Below are 17,773 nucleotides of genomic sequence, written 5' to 3'. Positions count from 1 at the left end.
AAGTCCCAAGAGATACAGTAAACCTGGAGTGAAGCATCGGAATCTATAACTAGTGCCACAGGAATGGTTCAAAAACAACGACAGTAAGAAGGGTCAGTCTTCTTGTACTTAATTCGGCATTGTGCCTTTAGTATTTAATTCCGATGCAATTTCTCTGTTTCATCGTCAATAAGAAGGTCCAAGGGATACAGTAAACCTGAAGTGAAGCATCGGAATCTATAACTAGTGTCACATAAATGGTTCAAAGCATAGTCAGTAAGAAGAGTCAGTCTTCTTGTACTTAAGTCGGCATTGTGCCGTTTCTATTTATTTCCCATGCAATTTCTGTGTTTCATTGTCAATAAGAACGTCCAAGGGATACAGTAAACCTGGAGTGAAGCATCGGAATCTGTAACTAGTGTTACAGGAATGGTTCAAATCACAGACAGTAAGATGAGTCAGTCTTCTTGTACTTCAGTCGGAATTGTGCCTTTTTTATTTAATTCCGATGCCATTTCTGTGTTTTATCGTCAATAAGAAGGTCCGAGGGATACAATAAACCTAGAGTGAAGCATCGGAATCTATAACTAGTGTCACAGGGATGGTTCAAAACATAGACAGTAAGAAGAGTCATTATTCTTTTACTTAAGTCGGCATTGTGCCTTATGTATTTAATTCCGATGCAATTTCTGTGTTTCATCATCAACAAGAAGGTCCAAGGAATACAGTAAACCTGAAGTGAAGCATCAGAGTCTATAACTAGTTTCACAGGAATGGTTCAAAACATAGTCAGTAAGATAAGTCAGTCTTTATGTACATAAGTGGGCATTGTGCCTTTTGTATTTAATTCCGATGCAATTTCTGTGTTTCATCGTCAATAAGAAGGTCCAAGGGATACAGTAAACCTGACGTAAAGCATCGGATCTATAACTAGTGTAACAGGAATGGTTCAAAATAAAGACAGTGGGAAGAGTCAGACTTCTTGTACTTAAGTCGGCATTGTGACTTTCGTATTTAATTCCGATGCAATTTCTGTGTTTCATCGTCAATAAGCAGGTCAGAGGGATACAGTAAACCTGAAGTGAAGCATCGGAATCTATAACTAGTGTCACAGGAAAGGTTCAAAGCATAGACAGTAGGAAGAGTCAGTCTTCTTGTACTTAAGTCGGTATTGTGCATTTTCTATTTAATTCCTATGCAATTTCTGTGTTTCATCATCAATAAGAAGGTCCAATTGATATAGTAAACCTGGAGTGAAGCATCGGAATCTATAACTAGTGTCACAGAAATGGTTCAAACCATAGACAGTAAGTAGCGTCAGTCTTCTTGTACTTAAGTCGGCATTGTGCCTTTTTTATTTAATCCCGATGCAATTTCTTTGTTTCATCGTCTATAAGAAGGCCCAAGGGATACAGTAAACCTGGAGTGAAGCATTTGAATCTGTAACTAGTGTCACAGGAATGGTTCACAAACATCGACAGTAAGAAGTGTCAATCTTCTTGTACTTAATTCAGCATTGTGCCTTTAGTATTTAGTTCCGATCCAATTTCTGTGTTTCATCGCCAATACGAAGGTCAGAGGAATACAGTAAATCTGAAGTCAAGCATCGGAATCTATAACTAGTGTCACAGGAATGGTTCAAAGCATAGTCAGTAAGAAGAGTCAGTCTTCTTGTACTTAATTTGGCATTGTACCTTTTGTATTTAATTCCGATGCAATTTCTGTGTTTCATCTTCAATAAGAAGGTCCAAGGGATACAGTAAACCTGAAGTGAAGCATCAGAGTCTATAACTAGTGTCACAGGAATGGTTCAAAACATAGTCAGTAAGAAAAGTCAGTCTTTATGTACATAGGTCGGCATTGTGCCTTTTGTATTTAATTCCGATGCAATTTCTGTGTTTCATCGACAATAAGAAGGTCCAAGGGATACAGTAAACCTATACTGAAGCATCGGAATCTATAACTAGTGTCACAGGAATGTTTAAAGCATCGACAGTAAGAAGAGTCAGTCTTCTTGTACGTAATGCGGCATTGTGCCTTTAGTATTTAATTCCGATGCAATTTCTGTGTTTCATCGTCAATAAGAAGGTCAGAGGGATACAGTAAACCTGAAGTGAAGCATGGGAATCTATAACTAGTGTCACAGGAATGGTTCAAATCATAGAGAGTTGGAAGATTCAGTCTTCTTGTACTTAATTCGGCATTGTGCCTTTTGTATTTCATTCCGATGCAATTTCTGTGTTTCATCGTCCATAAGAAGGTCCGAGGGATACAGTAAACCTCAAGTGAAGCATCGGAATAAAAAACTAGTGTCACAGGAATGGTTCAAAACATAGAGTGTAGGAAGAGTCAGTCTTCTTGTACTTAAGTCGGCATTGTGCTTATTCTATTTCATACCGAAGCGATTTCTGTGTCTCATCCTCAATAGGAAGGTCCAAGGGATACAGTAAACCTGAAGTGAAGCATCGTAATCTATAACTAGTGTCACAGGAATGGTTCAAAACATAGTCAGTAAGAAGAGTCAGTCTTCTTGTACTTAAGTAGGCATTGTGCCATTTGTATTTAATTCCGATGCAATTTCTGTGTCTAATCGTCAATATGAAGGTCCTAGGGATACAGTAAACCGGGAGTGAAGCATCGGAATCTATAACTAGTGTCACAGGATTGGTTCAAAACATAGACAGTAAGATGAGTCAGTCTTGTTGTACTTAAGTCGGCAATGTGCCTTTTGTATTTAATTCCGATGACAAATCTGTGTTTCATCGCCAATAAGAAGGTCCAAGGGATATAGTAAACCTGAAGTGAAGCATCAGAATCTATAACTAGTGTCACAGGAATCGTTCAAAACATAGTCAGTAAGAAGAGTCAGTCTTCTTGTACTTAAGTCGGCCTTGTGCCTTTTGTATTTAATTCCGATGCAATTTCTGTGTTTCATCGTCAATAAGAAGGTCCAAGGCATACAGTAAACCTGAAGTGAAGCATCAAAATCTATAACTAGTGTCACAGGAATGGTTCAAAACATAGACAGAAGAAGAGTCAGTCTTCTTGTACTTAAGTCGGCATTGTGCCTTTTGTATTTAATTCCGATGCAATTTCTGTGTTTCATCGTCCATAAGAAGGGCAGAGGGGTACAGTAAACCTGGAGTGAAGCATCGGAATCTATAACTAGTGTCACAGGAATGGTTCAAATCATAGACAGTAGGAAAGGTCAGTCTTCTTATACTTAAGTCGGCATTGTGCCTTTTCTATTTAATTCCGATTCAATTGCAGTGTTTCCTCGTCAATAAGAAGGTCCTAGGGATACAGTAAACCTGAGGTGAAGCATCGGTATCTATAACTAGTGTCACAGGAATCGTTCAAACATAGTCAGTAAGCGGAGTCAGTCTTCTTGTACTTAAGTCGGCATTGTGCCTTTTGTATTTAATTCCGATGCAATTTTTGTGTTTCATCGTCAATAAGAAGGTCCAAGGGATACAATAAACCTGGAGTGAAGTATCGGAACCTGTAACTAGTGTCACAGGAATGGTTCAAAACATAGACAGTAAGAAGAGTCAGTCTTCTTGTACTTAATTCGGCATTGTGCGTTTTGTATTTAATTCCGACGCAATTTCTGTGTTTCATCGTCAATAAGAACGTCAAAGGCATACAGTAAACCTGGAGTGAAGCATCGGAATCTATAACTAGTGTCATAGGGGTGGTTCAAAACATAGACAGTAAGAAGAGTAAGTATTCTTGTACTTAATTCGGCACTGTGCGTTTTGGATTTAATTCCGATGCAATTTCTGTGTTTCATCGGCAGTAAGAAGGTCTAAGGGATACAGTAAACCTGAAGTGAAGCATCAGAATCTATAACTAGTGGCACAGGAATGGTTCCAAACATAGTCAGTAAGAAGAGTCAGTCTTCTTGTACTTAATCCGGCATTGTGCCTTTTGTATTTAATTCCGATGCAAATTCTGTGCTTCATCGTCAAAAAGAAGGTCAATGGGATACATTAATCCTGAAGTGAAGCATCGGAATCTATAACTAGTGCCACAGGAATGGTTCAAAACATAGTAAGTAAGAAGAGTCAGTCTTCTTGTACTTAATTCGGCATTGTGCGTTTTATATTTAATTCCGACGCAATTTCTGTGTTTCATCGTCAATAAGAACGTCAAAGGCATACAGTAAACCTGGAGTGAAGCATCGGAATCTATAACTAGTGTCATAGGGGTGGTTCAAAACATAGACAGTAAGAAGAGTAAGTATTCTTGTACTTAATTCGGCACTGTGCGTTTTGGATTTAATTCCGATGCAATTTCTGTGTTTCATCGTCAATAAGAAGGTCCAAGGGATACAGTAAACCTGAAGTGAAGCACCCGAATCTATAACTAGTGTCACAGGAATGGTTCAAAACATAGTCAGTAAGAAGAGTCAGTCTTCTTGTACTTAAGTCGGCATTGTGCCTTTTGTATTTAATTAACATGCAATTTCTGTGTTTCATCGTCAATAAGGAGGTCCAAGGGATAGAGTAAACCTGGAGTGAAGCATCGGAATCTATAACTAGTGTCACAGGAATTTTTCAAAACATAGTCAGTAAGAAGAGTCAGTCTTCTTGTACTTAAGTCGGCATTGTGCCTTTTGTATTTAATTCCGATGCAATTTCTGTGTTTCATCGTCAATAAGAAGGTCCTAGGGATACAGTAAACCTGAGGTAAGGCATCGGTATCTATAACTAGTGTCACAGGAATGGTTCAAAGCATAGTCATTAAGAAGAGTCAGTCTTCTTGTACATAAGTAGTCATTGTGCCTTTTGTATTTAATTCCGATGCAATTTCTGTGTTTCATCGTCAATAAGAAGGTCCAAAGGATACAGTAAACCTAGAGTGAACCATCGGAATCTATAACTAGTGTTACAGGAATGGTTCAACACATAGACAGTAGGAAAATTCAGTCTACATGTACTTAAGTCGGCATTGTGCCGTTTGTATTAATTTCCGATGCAATTTCTGTGTTTCATCGTCAATAAGAAGGTCAGAGGGATACAGTAAACCTGAAGTGAAGCATCGGAAGCTACAACTAGTGTCACAAGAATGGTTCAAAACATAGTCAGTAAGAAGAGTCAGTCTTCTTGTACTTAAGTTGCCATTGTGCATTTTGTATTTAATTCCGATGCAATTAGTGTGTTTCATCGTCAATAAGAAGGTCCAAGGAATACAGTAAACCAGAAGTGAAGCATCGGAATCTATAACTAGTGTCACAGGAATGGCTCAAAACATAGACAGTAGGAAGAGTCAGTCTTCCTGTTCTTAAGTCGGTTTTGTGCCTTTTCTATATAATCCCGATGCAATTTCTGTGATTCATCGTCAATAAGAAGGTCAGAGGGATACAGTAAACCTGAAGTGAAGCATGGGAAACTATAACTAGTATCACAGGAATGGTTCAAATCATAGAGAGTTGGAAGATTCAGTCTTCTTGTACTTAAGTCGGCATTGTGCCTTTTGTATTTCATTCCGATGCAATTTCTGTGTTTCATCGTCAATAAGAAGGTCCGAGGGATATAGTAAACCTCAAGTGAAGCATCGGAATGAAAAACTAGTGTCACAGGAATGGTTCAAAGCATAGAGAGTAGGAAGAGTCAGTCTTCTTGTACCTAAGTCGGCATTGTGCTTATTCTATTTAATACCGATGCGATTTCTGTGTCTCATCGTCAATAAGAAGGTCCTAGGGATACAGTAAACCTGAAGTGAAACATCGGAATCTGTAACTTGTGTCACAGGAATGGTTCAAAACATAGTCAGTAAGAAGAGTCAGTCTTCTTGTACTTAAGTCAGCATTGTGCCTTTGTATTTAATTCAGATGAAATTTCTGAGTTTCAACGTCCATAAGAAGGGCAGAGGGATACAGTAAACCTGAAGTGAAGCATCGGAATCTAAACTAGTGTCACAGCAATCGTTCAAAACATAGTCAGTAAGAACAGTCAGTCTTCCTGTCGATAAGTCGGCCATGTGCCTTTTGTATTAAATTCCGATGCAATTTCTGTGTTTCATCGTCAATAAGAAGGTCCAAGAGATACAGTAAAGCTGGAGTGAAGCATCGGAATCTGTAACTAGTGTCACAGGAATGGTTCAATCATAGACAGTAAGCAGAGTCAGTCTTCCTGTACTAAATTCGGCATTGTGCCTTTGTGTTTAATTCCGATGCAATTTCTGTGTTTCATCGTCGATACGAAGGTCCAGGGGGAACAGTAAACCTAGAGTGAACCATCGGAATCTATAACTAGTGTCACAGGAATGAATCAAACATAGTCAGTAAGAAGAGTCAGTCTTCTTGTACTAAATTCGGCATTGTGCCTTTGTATTTAATTCCGATGTAATTTTTGTGTTACATCGTCGATAAGAAGGTCCAGGGGATACAGTAAACCTGGAGTGAAGCATCGGAATCAATAACTAGTGTCACAGGGATTGTTCAATTATAGACAGTAAGAAGAGTCAGTATTCTTTTACTTAAGTCGGCATTGTGCCTTTTGTATTTCATTCCGATGCAATTTCTGTGTTTCATCTTCAATAAGAAGGTCCAAGGGATACAGTAAACCTGAAGTGAAGCATCAGAGTCTATAACTAGTGTCACAGGGATGGTTCAAAACATAGACAGTAAGACGAGAAAGTATTCTTGTACTTAATTCGGCACTGTGCCTTTTGGATTTAATTCCGATGCAATTTCTGTGTTTCATCGTCAATAAGAAGGTCTAAGGGATACAGTAAACCTGAAGTGTAACATCGGAATCTATAACTAGTGTCACAGGAATGGGTCAAAGCATAGTCTGTAAGAAGAGTCAGTCTTCTTGTACTTAATCCGGCATTGTTGCTTTTGTATTTCATTCCGATGCAATTTCTGTGTTTCATCGTCAATAAGAAGGTCAGAGGGATACAGTAAACCTGAAGTGAAGCATCGGACTCTATAACTAGTGTCACAGGAATGGTTCAAAACATAGTCAGTAAGAACAGTCAGTCTTCTTGTACTTAAGTCGGCCTTGTGCTTTTTGTAATAAATTCCGATGCAATTTCTGTGTTTCATCGTCAATAAGAAGGTCCAAGGGATACAGTAAACCTGGAGTGAAGCATCGGAATCTGTAACTAGTGTCACAGGAATGGTTCAATCATAGACAGTAAGCAGTGTCAGTCTTCCTGTACTAAATTCGGCATTGTGCCTTTGCATTTAATTCCGATGCAATTTCTGTGTTTCATCGTCGATAAGAAGGTCCAGGGGATACAGTAAACCTAGAGTGAACCCTCGGAATCTATGACTAGTGTCACAGGAATGAATCAAACATAGTCAGTAAGAAGAGTCAGTCTTCTTGTACTAAATTCGGCATTGTGCCTTTGTATTTAATTCCGATGCAATATCTGTGTTTCATCGTCGATAAGAAGGTCCAGGGGATACAGTAAACCTGGAGTGAAGCATCGGAATCTATAACTAGTGTCACAGGGATGGTTCAAACATAGACAGTAAGAAGAGTCAGTATTCTTTTACTTAAGTCGGCATTGTGCCTTTTGTATTTAATTCCGATGCAATTTCTGTGTTTCATCTTCAATAAGAAGGTCCAAGGGATACAGTAAATCTGAAGTCAAGCATCGGAATCTATAACTAGTGTCACAGGAATGGTTCAACACATAGACAGTAGGAAAAGTCAGTCTACATGTACTTAAGTCGGCATTGTGCCGTTTGTATTAATTTCCGATGCAATTCTGTGTTTCGGAATCTTTAACTAGTGTCACAGGAATGGTTCAAAACATAGTCAGTAAGAAGAGTCAGTCTTCTTGTACTTAAGTTGGCCTTGTGCCTTTTGTATTTAATTCCGATGCAATTAGTGTGTTTCATCGTCAATAAGTAGGTCCAAGGGAAACAGTAAACCAGAAGTGAAGCATCGGAATCTATAACTAGTGTCACAGGAATGGCTCAAAACATAGACAGTAGGAAGAGTCAGTCTTCCTGTACTTAAGTCGGTTCTGTGCCTTTTCTATTTAATTCCGATGCAATTTCTGTGCTTCATCGTCAATAAGTAGGTCAGAGGGATACAGTAAACCTGAAGTGAAGCATGGGAATCTATAACTAGTGTCACAGGATTGGTTCAAATCATAGAGAGTTGGAAGATTCAGTCTTCTTGTACTTAAGTCGGCATTGTGCCTTTTGTATTTCATTCCGATGCAATTTCTGTGTTTCATCGTCAATAAGAAGGTCCGAGGGATATAGAAAAACCTCAAGTAAAGCATCGGAATAAAAAACTAGTGTCACACGAATGGTTCAAAGCATAGAGAGTAGGAAGAGTCAGTCTTCTTGTACTTAAGTCGGCATTGTGCTTATTCTATTTAATACCGATGCGATTTCTGTGTCTCATCGTCAATAAGAATGGCCTAGGGATACAGTAAACCTGAAGTGAAGCATCGGAATCTGTAACTTGTGTCACAGGAATGGTTCCAAACATAGTCAGTAAGAAGAGTCAGTCTTCTTGTACTTAAGTCGGCATTGTGCCTTTTGTATTTAATTCCGATGCAAAATCTGTGTTTCATCGCCAATAAGAAGGTCCAAGGGATACAGTAAACCTGAAGTGAAGCATCAGAATTTATAACTAGTGTCACAGCAATCGTTCAAAACATAGTCAGGTAGAACAGTCAGTCTTCTTGTACTTAAGTCACCCTTGTGCCTTTTGTATTTAATTCCGATGCAATATCTGTGTTTCATCGTCAATAAGAAGGTCCAAGGGATACAGTAAACATGAAGTGAAGCATCGAAATCTACAACTAGTGTCACAGGAATGGTTCAAAACATAGACAGAAGAAGAGACAGCCTTCTTGTACTTAAGTCGGCATTGTGCCTTTTGTATTTAATTCAGATGCAATTTCTGAGTTTCATCGTCCATAAGAAGGGCAGAGGGATACAGTAAACCTGAAGAGAAGCATCGGAATCTTCAACTAGTGTCACAGCAATCGTTCAAAACATAGTCAGTAAGAACAGTCAGTCTTCTTGTACTTAAGTCGGCCTTGTGCCTTTTGTATTAAATTCCGATGCAATTTCTGTGTTTCATCGTCAATAAGAAGGTCCAAGGGGTACAGTAAACCTGGAGTGAAGCATCGGAATCTGTAACTAGTGTCACAGGAATGGTTCAATCATAGACAGTAAGCAGAGACAGTCTTCCTGTACTAAAGTTGGCATTGTGCCTTTTTTATTTAATTCCGATGCAATTTCTGTGTTTCATCGACAATAAGATCGTCCAAGGGATACTGTAAACCTAGAGTGAAGCATCGGAATCTATAACTTGTGTCACAGGAATGGTTCAAAACTTAGGCAGTAAGAAGAGTCAGTCTTCTTGTACTAAAGTCGGCATTGTGCGTTTTGTATTTAATTCCGACGCAATTTCTGTGTTTCATCGTCAATACGAAGGTCAGAGGGATACAGTAAACCTGAAGTGAAGCATCGGAATCTATAACTAGTGTCACAGGAATGGTTCAAGTCATAGACAGTAGGGAGAGTCATCCTTCTTGTACTTAAGTCGGCATTGTGCCCTTTGTATTTAATTCCGATGCTATTTTTGTGTTTCATCGTCAATAAGAAGGTCCAAGGGATACAGTAAACCTGAAGTGAAGCATCGAAATCTATAACTAGTGTCACAGGAATGGTTCAAAACTTAGACAGTAGGAAGAGACAGTCTTCTTGTACTTAAGTCGGCATTGTGCCTTTTTTATTTAATTCTGATGCAATTTTTGTGTTTCATCGTCAATAAGAAGCTCCAAGGGATACAGTAAACCTGGAGTGAAGCATCGGAATCTATGACTACTGTCATAGGGATGGTTCAAAACATAGTCGGTAAAAAGAGTCAGTCTTCTTGTACTTAAGTTGGCATTGCGCCTTTTGTATTTAATTCCGATGCAATTAGTGTGTTTCATCGTCAATAAGAAAGTCCAAGGGATATAGTAAACCCGAAGTGAAGCATCGGAATCTATAACTAGTGTCACAGGAATGGCTCAAAACATAGACAGTAGGAAGAGTCAGTCTTCCTGTACTTAAGTCGGTATTGAGCCTTTTCTATTTAATTCCGATGCAATTTCTGTGTTTCATCGTCAATAAGAAGGTCAGAGGGATACAGTAAAACAGAAGTGAAGCATGGGATTCTATAACTAGAGTCAAAGGAATGGTTCAAATCATAGAGAGTTGGAAGATTCAGTCTTCTTGTACTTAAGTCGGCATTGTGCCATTTGTATTTCATTCCGATGCAATTTCTGAGTTTCATCGTCAATAAGGAGGTCCAAGAAATAGAGTAATTCTGGAGTGAAGCATCGGAATCTATAACTAGTGTCACAGAAATGGTTGAAAACATAGTCAGTAAGAAGAGTCAGTCTTCTTGTACTTAAGTCGGCATTGTGCCTTTTGTATTTAATTCCGATGCTATTTTTGTGTTTCATCGTCAATAAGAAGGTCCAAGGGATACAGTAAACCTGAAGTGAAGCATCGTAATCTATAACTAGTGTCACAGGAATGGTTCAAAACTTAGACAGTAGGAAGAGACAGTCTTCTTGTACTTAAGTCTCCATTGTGCCATTTGTATTTCATTCCGACGCAATTTCTGAGTTTCATCGTCAATAAGGAGGTCCAAGAAAGAGAGTAATCCTGGAGTGAAGCATCGGAATCTATAACTAGTGTCACAGGAATGGTTCTAAACATAGTCAGTAAGTAGAGTCAGTCTTCTTGTACTTAAGTCGGCATTGTTGCTTTTGTATTTCATTCCGATGCAATTTCTGTGTTTCATCGTCAATAAGAAGGTCCAAGGGATACAGTAAACCTGGAGTGATGAATCGGAATCTATAACTAGTGTCACAGGAGTGAATCAAAGCATAGTCAGTGAGAAGAGTCAGTCTTCTTGGACTAAAGTTGGCATTGTGTATTTTGTATTTAATTCCGATGCAATTTCTGTGTTTCGTCGTCAATAAGAAGCTCCAAGGGATACAGTAAACCTGGAGTGAAGCATCGGAATCTATGACTAGTGTCATAGGGATGGTTCAAAACATAGTCAGTAAAAAGAGTCAGTCTTCTTGTACTTAAGTTGGCATTGCGCCTTTTGTATTTAATTCCGATGCCATTAGTGTGTTTCATCGTCAATAAGAAAGTCCAAGGGATACAGTAAACCAGAAGTGAAGCATCGGAATCTATAACTAGTGTCACAGGAATGGCTCTAAACATAGTCAGTAAGAAGAGTCAGTCTTCTTGTACTTAAGTCGGCATTGTGCCTTTTGTATTTAATTCCGATGCTATTTTTGTGTTTCATCGTCAAATTGAGGGTCCAAGGGATACAGTAAACATGGAGTGAGGCATCGGAATCCATAACTACTGTCACAGGAATGGTTCAAATCGCCGACAGTTACAAGAGTCAGTCATCTTGTACTTAATTCGGCATTGTGCCATTTGTATTTAATTCCTATGCAATTTCTGTGTTTCGTCGTCTATAAGAAGGTCAGAGGGATCTAGTAAATCAGAATTCTAGCATCGGAATCTATAACTAGTGTCACAGGAATGGTTCAAAACATAGACAGTAAGAAGAGTCAGTCTTCTTGTACTTACGTCGGCATTGTGCCTTTTTTATTTAATTCCGATGCAATTTCTGTGTTTCATCGTCAATAAGAAGGCCCAAGGGATACAGTAAACCTGGAGTGAAGTATCGGCATCTATAACTACTGTCACAGGAATCGTTCAAAGCATCGACAGTAAGAAGAGACAGTCTTCTTGTACTTAATTCGGCATTGTGCCTTTAGTATTTAATTCCGATGCAATTTCTGTGTTTCATCGTCAATAAGAAGGTCAGAGGGAAACAGTAACTCTGAAGTGAAGCATCGGAATCTATAACAAGTGTCACAGGAATGGTTCAAAACATAGTCAGTGTGAAGAGTCAGTCTTCTTGTACTTAAGTCGGCATTGTGCATTTTGTATTTAATTCCGATGCACTTTCTGTGTTTCATCGTCAATAAGAAGGTCTAAGGGATACAGTAAACCTGAAGTGAAGCATCAGAATCTATAACTAGTGTCACAGGAATGGTTCAAAACATAGTCAGTAAGAAGAGTCAGTCTTCTTGTACTTAAGTCGGCATTGTGCCTTTTCTATATAATTCCGATGTAATTTCTGTGTTTCATCGTTAATAAGCAGGTCCAAGGGATACAGTAAACCTGAAGTAAAGCATCGGAATCTATAACTAGTGTCACAGGAATGGTTCAAAACATAGACAGTAGGAAGAGTCAGTCTTCTTGTACTTAAGTCTTCATTGTGCCTTTTCTATTTAACTCCGATTCAATTTCTGTGTTTCATCGTCAATAAGAAGGTCTAAGGGATACAGTTAACCTGAAGTGAAGCATCAGAATCTCTAACTAGTGTCACAGGAATGGTTCAGAACATAGTCAGTAAGAAGAGTCAGTCTTCCTGTACTTAAGTCGGCATTGTGCCTTTTGTATTTAATTCCGATGCAATTTCTGTGTTTGATCGTCAATAGGAAGGTCCAAGGGATACAGTAAACATGACGCGAAGCAACGGAATCTATAACTAGTGTCACATGAATGGTTCAAAACATAGTCAGTAAGAAGAGACAGTCTTCTTGTACTTAAGTCGCCATTGTGCCTTTTGTATTTAATTCCGAAGCAATTTCTGTGTTTCATCGTCAATAAGAAGGTCCAAGGGATACAGTAATCCTGGAGGGAAGCATCGGAATCTATAACTAGTGTCACAGTAATGGTTCAAAACATAGACAGTAAGAAGAGTCAGTCTTCTTGTACTTAATCCGGCATTGTGCCTTTTGTATTTAATTCCGATGCAATTTCCGTTGTTTCATCGTCAATAAGAATGTCAGAGGGATACAGTAAACTTGAAGTGAAGAATCGGAATCTATAACTAGTATCACAGGAATGGTTCAAAGCATAGTCAGTAAGAAGAGTCAGTATTCTTTTACTGAAGTCGGCATTGTGCCTTTTGTATTTAATTCCGAAGCAATTTCTGTGTTTCATCGTCAATAAGAAGGTCCAAGGGATACAGTAAACCTGGAGTGAAGCAACGGAATCTGTAACTAGTGTCGCAGGAATGAATCAAAACATAGTCATTAAGAAGAGTCAGTCTTCTTGTACTAAAGTCGGCATTGTGTGTTTTGTATTTAATTCCGATGCAATTTCTGTGTTTCATCGTCAATAAGAAGGTCCAAGGGATACAGCAAACCTGGAGTGAAGCATCGGAATCTATGACTAGTGTCACACGGATGGTTCAAAATATAGTCAGTAAGAAGAGTCAGTCTTCTTGTACTAAAGTCGGCATTGTGCCTTTTGTATTGATTTCCGATGCAATTTCTGTGCTTCATCGTCAATAAGAAGGTCCAAAGGATACAGTAAACCTGGAGTGAACCATCGGAAACTATAACTAGTGTCACAGGAATGAAACAAAACATAGTCAGTAAGAAGATTCAGTCTTCTTGTACTAAAGTCGGCATTGTGCCTTTTGTATTTAATTCCGATGCAATTAGTGTGTTTCATCGTCAATAAGAAAGTCCAAAGGATACAGTAAACCAGAAGTGAAGCATCGGAATCTATAACTAGTGTCACAGGAATGGCTTAAAACATACACAGTAGGAAGAGTCAGTCTTCCTGTACTTAAGCTGGTATTGAGACTTTTCTATTTAATTCCGATGCAATTTCTGTGTTTCATCGTCAATAAGAAGGTCAGAGGGATACAGTAAACCTGAAGTGAAGCATGGGAATCTATAACTAGTGTCACAGGAATGGTTCAAATCATAGAGAGTTGGAAGATTCAGTCTTCTTGTACTTAATTCGGCATTGTGCCTTTTGTATTTCATTCCGATGCAATTTCTGAATTTCATAGTCCATAAGAAGGTCCAAGGGATACAGTAATCCTCAAGTGTAGCATCGGAATAAAAGACTAGTGTCACAGGAATGGTACAAAACATAGAGAGTAGGAAGAGTCAGTCTTCTTGTACTTAAGTCGGCATTGTGCATATTCTATTTAATACCGATGCGATTTCTGAGTCTCATCGTCAATAGAAAGATCCAAGCGACACAGTGAACCTGAAGTGAAGCATCGGAATCCATAACTAGTGTCACAGGAATGGTTCAAAACATAGTCAGTAAGAAGAGTCAGTCTTCTTGTACTTAAGACGGCATTGTGCCATTTGTATTTAATTTCGATGCAATTTCTGTGTTTAATCGTCAATATGAAGGGCCAAGGGATACAGTAAACCTGGAGTGAATCATCGGAATCTATAACTAGTGTCACAGGAATGGTTCAAATCATAGACAGTAAGATGAGTCAGTCTTGTTGTACTTAAGTCGGCATTGTGCCCTTTGGTGTTTAATTCCGATGCAAAATCTGTGTTTCATCGCCAATAAGAAGGTCCAAGGGATACAGTAAACCTGAAGTGAAGCATCAGAATCTATAACTAGTGTCACAGGAATCGTTTAAAACATAGTCAGTAAGAAGAGTCAGTCCTCTTGTACTTAAGTCGGCCTTGTGCCTTTTGTATTTAATTCCGATGCAATTTCAGTGTTTCATCGTCAATAAGATGGTCCAAGGCATACAGTAAACCTGAAGTGAAGCATCGAAATCTATAACTAGTGTCACAGGAATGGTTCAAAACATAGACAGAAGAAGAGTCAGTCTTCCTGTACTTAAGTCGGCATTGTGCCTTTTGTATTTAATTCAGATGCATTTTCTGTGTTTCATCGTCCATAAGAAGGGCAGAGGGATACAGTAAACCTGAAGTGACGCATCGGAATCTATAACTAGTGTCACAGGAATGGTTCAAAACATAGACAGTAGGAAGAGTCAGTCTTCTTATACTTAAGTCGGCATTGTGCCTTTTCTATTTAATTCCGATTCAATTGCTGTGTTTCATCGTCAATAAGAAGGTCCTAGGGATACAGTAAACCTGAGGTGAAGCATCGGAATCCATAACTGGTGTCACAGGAATGGTTCAAAACATAGACTGTAAGAAGAGTCAGTCTTCTTGTACTTAATTCGGGATTGTGCGTTTTGTATTTCATTCCGACGCAATTTCTGTGTTTCATCGTCAATAAGAACGACAGAGGGATACAGTATACCTGAAGTGAAGCATCGGAATCTGTAACTAGTGTCACAGGAATGGTTCATACCATAGTCAGTAAGAAGAGTCAGTCTTCTTGTACTTAAGTTGGCATTCTGCCTTTTGTATTTAATTCCGATGCAATTTCTGTGTTTCATCGTCAATATGGAGGTCCAAGGAATAGAGTAATCCTGGAGTGAAGCATCGGAATCTATAACTAGTGTTACAGGAATGGTTCAAAACATAGTCAGTAAGAAGAGTCAGTCTTCTTGTACTTAAGTCGGCATTGTGCCTTTTGTATTTAATTCCGATGCTATTTTTGTGTTTCATCGTCAATAAGAAGGTCCAAGGGATACAGTAAACCTGAAGTGAAGCATCGTAATCTATAACTAGTGTCACAGGAATGGTTCAAATCATTGACAGTAGAAAGAGACAGTCTTCTTGTACTTAAGTCGGCATTGTACCTTTTCTATTTAATTCTGATGCAATTTCTGTGTTTCATCGTCAATATGAAGGTCCAAGGGATACAGTAAACCTGGAGTGAGGCATCGGAATCCATAACTACTGTCACAGGAATGGTTCAAAACACCGACAGTACTAAGAGTCAGTCATCTTGTACTTAATTCGGCATTGTGCCTTTAGTATATAATTCCTATTCAATTTCTGTGTTTCATCGTCAATAAGAAGGTCTGAGGGATACAGTAAATCAGAAGTCTAGCATCGGAATCTATAAGTAGTGTCACAGGAATGGTTCAAAACATAGTCAGTAAGAAGAGTCAGTCTTCTTGTACTTACGTCGGCATTGTGCCTTTTTTATTTAATTCCGATGCAATTTCTGTGTTTCATCGTCAATAAGAAGGTCCAAGGGATACAGTAAACCTGAAGTGAAGCATCGGAATCTATAACTAGTGTCACAGGAACGGTTCAACTCATAGTCAGTAAGAAGAGTCAGTCTTCTTGTACTTAAGTCGGCATTGTGCCTTTTCTATTTAACTCGGATGCAATTTCCGTGTATCATCGTCAATAAGAAGGTCCAAGGGATATAGTAAACCTGGAGGGAAGCATCGGAACCTATAACTAGTGTCACAGGAATGGTTCAAAACATAGACAGTAAGAAGAGTCAGTCTTCTTGTACTTAAGTCGGCAAGGTGCCTTTAGTATTTAATTCCGATTCAATTTCTGTGTTTCATCGTCAATAAGAAGGTAAGAGGGATACAGTAAATCTGAAGTGAAGCATCGGAATCTATAGCTAGTGTCACAGGAATGGTTCAAAACATAGTCAGTGGGAAGAGTCAGTCTTCTTGTACTTAAGTCGGCATTGTGCATTTGTATTTAATTCCGATGCAATTTCTGTGTTTCAACGTCGATAAGAAGGTCAGAGGGATGCAGGAAACCTGAAGTGAAGCATCGGAATCTATAACTAGTGTCACAGGAATGGTTCAAAACATAGACAGTAGGAAGAGTCAGTCTTCTTGTACTTAAGTCAGCATTGTGCCTTTTCTATTTAACTCCGATACAGTTTCTGTGTTTCATCGTCAATAAGAAGGTCTAAGGGATATAGTAAACCTGGAGTGAAGCATCGGAATCTATAACTAGTGTCACAGGAATGGTTCAAAACATAGACAGTAAGAAGAGTCAGTCTTCTTGTACTTAAGTCGGCATTGTGCCATTTTTATTTAATTCCGATGCAATTTCTGTGTTTCATCGTCAATAAGAATGTCCAAGGGACACAGTGAACCTGGAGTGAAGCATCGGAATCTATAACTAGAGTCACAGGAATGGTTCAAAACATAGACAGTAAGAAGAGTCTGTCTTCTTGTACTTAATTCGGCATTGTGCCTTTAGTATTTAATTCCGATGCAATTTCTGTGTTTCATCGTCAATAAGAAGGTCAGAGGGATACAGTAAATCTGAAGTGAAGCATCGGAATCTATAACTAGTGTCACAGGAATGGTTCAAAACATAGTCAGTGAGAAGAGTCAGTCTTCTTGTACTTAAGTCTGCATTGTGCACTTTGTATTTAATGCCTATGCAATTTCTGTGTTTCATCGTCAATAAGAAGGTCTAAGGGATACAGTAAACCTTAAGTGAGGCATCAGAATCTATAACTAGTGTAACAGGAATGGTTCAAAACATAGTCCATAAGAAGAGTCAGTCTTCTTGTACTTAAGTCGGCATTGTGCCTTTTGTATTTAATTCCGATGCAATTTCTGTGTTTCATCGTCAGTAAGAATTTCCAAGGGATACAGTAAACCTGGAGTGAAGCATCGGAATCTATAACTAGTGTCACATGAATGGTTCAAAACATAGACAGTAAGAATAGTCTGTCTTCTTGTACTTAATCCGGCATTGTGCCTTTTGTATTTAATTCAGATGCAATTTCTGTGTTTCATCGTCAATAAGAATGTCACAGGGATACAGTAAACCTGAAGTGAAGCATCGGAATCTATAACTATTGTCACAGGAATGGTTCAAAATATAGTCAGTAAGAAGAATCAGTCTTCTTGTACTTAAGTCGGCATTGTGCCTTTTGTATTTCATTCCGATGCAATTTCTGTGTTTCATCGTGAATAAGAAGGTCCAAGGCATACAGTAAACCTAGAGTGAAGCATTGGAATCTATAACTAGTGACATTGGGGTGGTTCAAAACATCGACAGTAAGATGAGTCAGTATTCTTGTACTTAAGTCGGCATTGTG

This window comes from Schistocerca americana, chromosome X, assembly GCF_021461395.2.
Source record: "Schistocerca americana isolate TAMUIC-IGC-003095 chromosome X, iqSchAmer2.1, whole genome shotgun sequence".
In the NCBI taxonomy this organism is placed as follows: Eukaryota; Metazoa; Arthropoda; class Insecta; order Orthoptera; family Acrididae; genus Schistocerca; species Schistocerca americana.
This window is presented reverse-complemented; position numbering follows the sequence as displayed.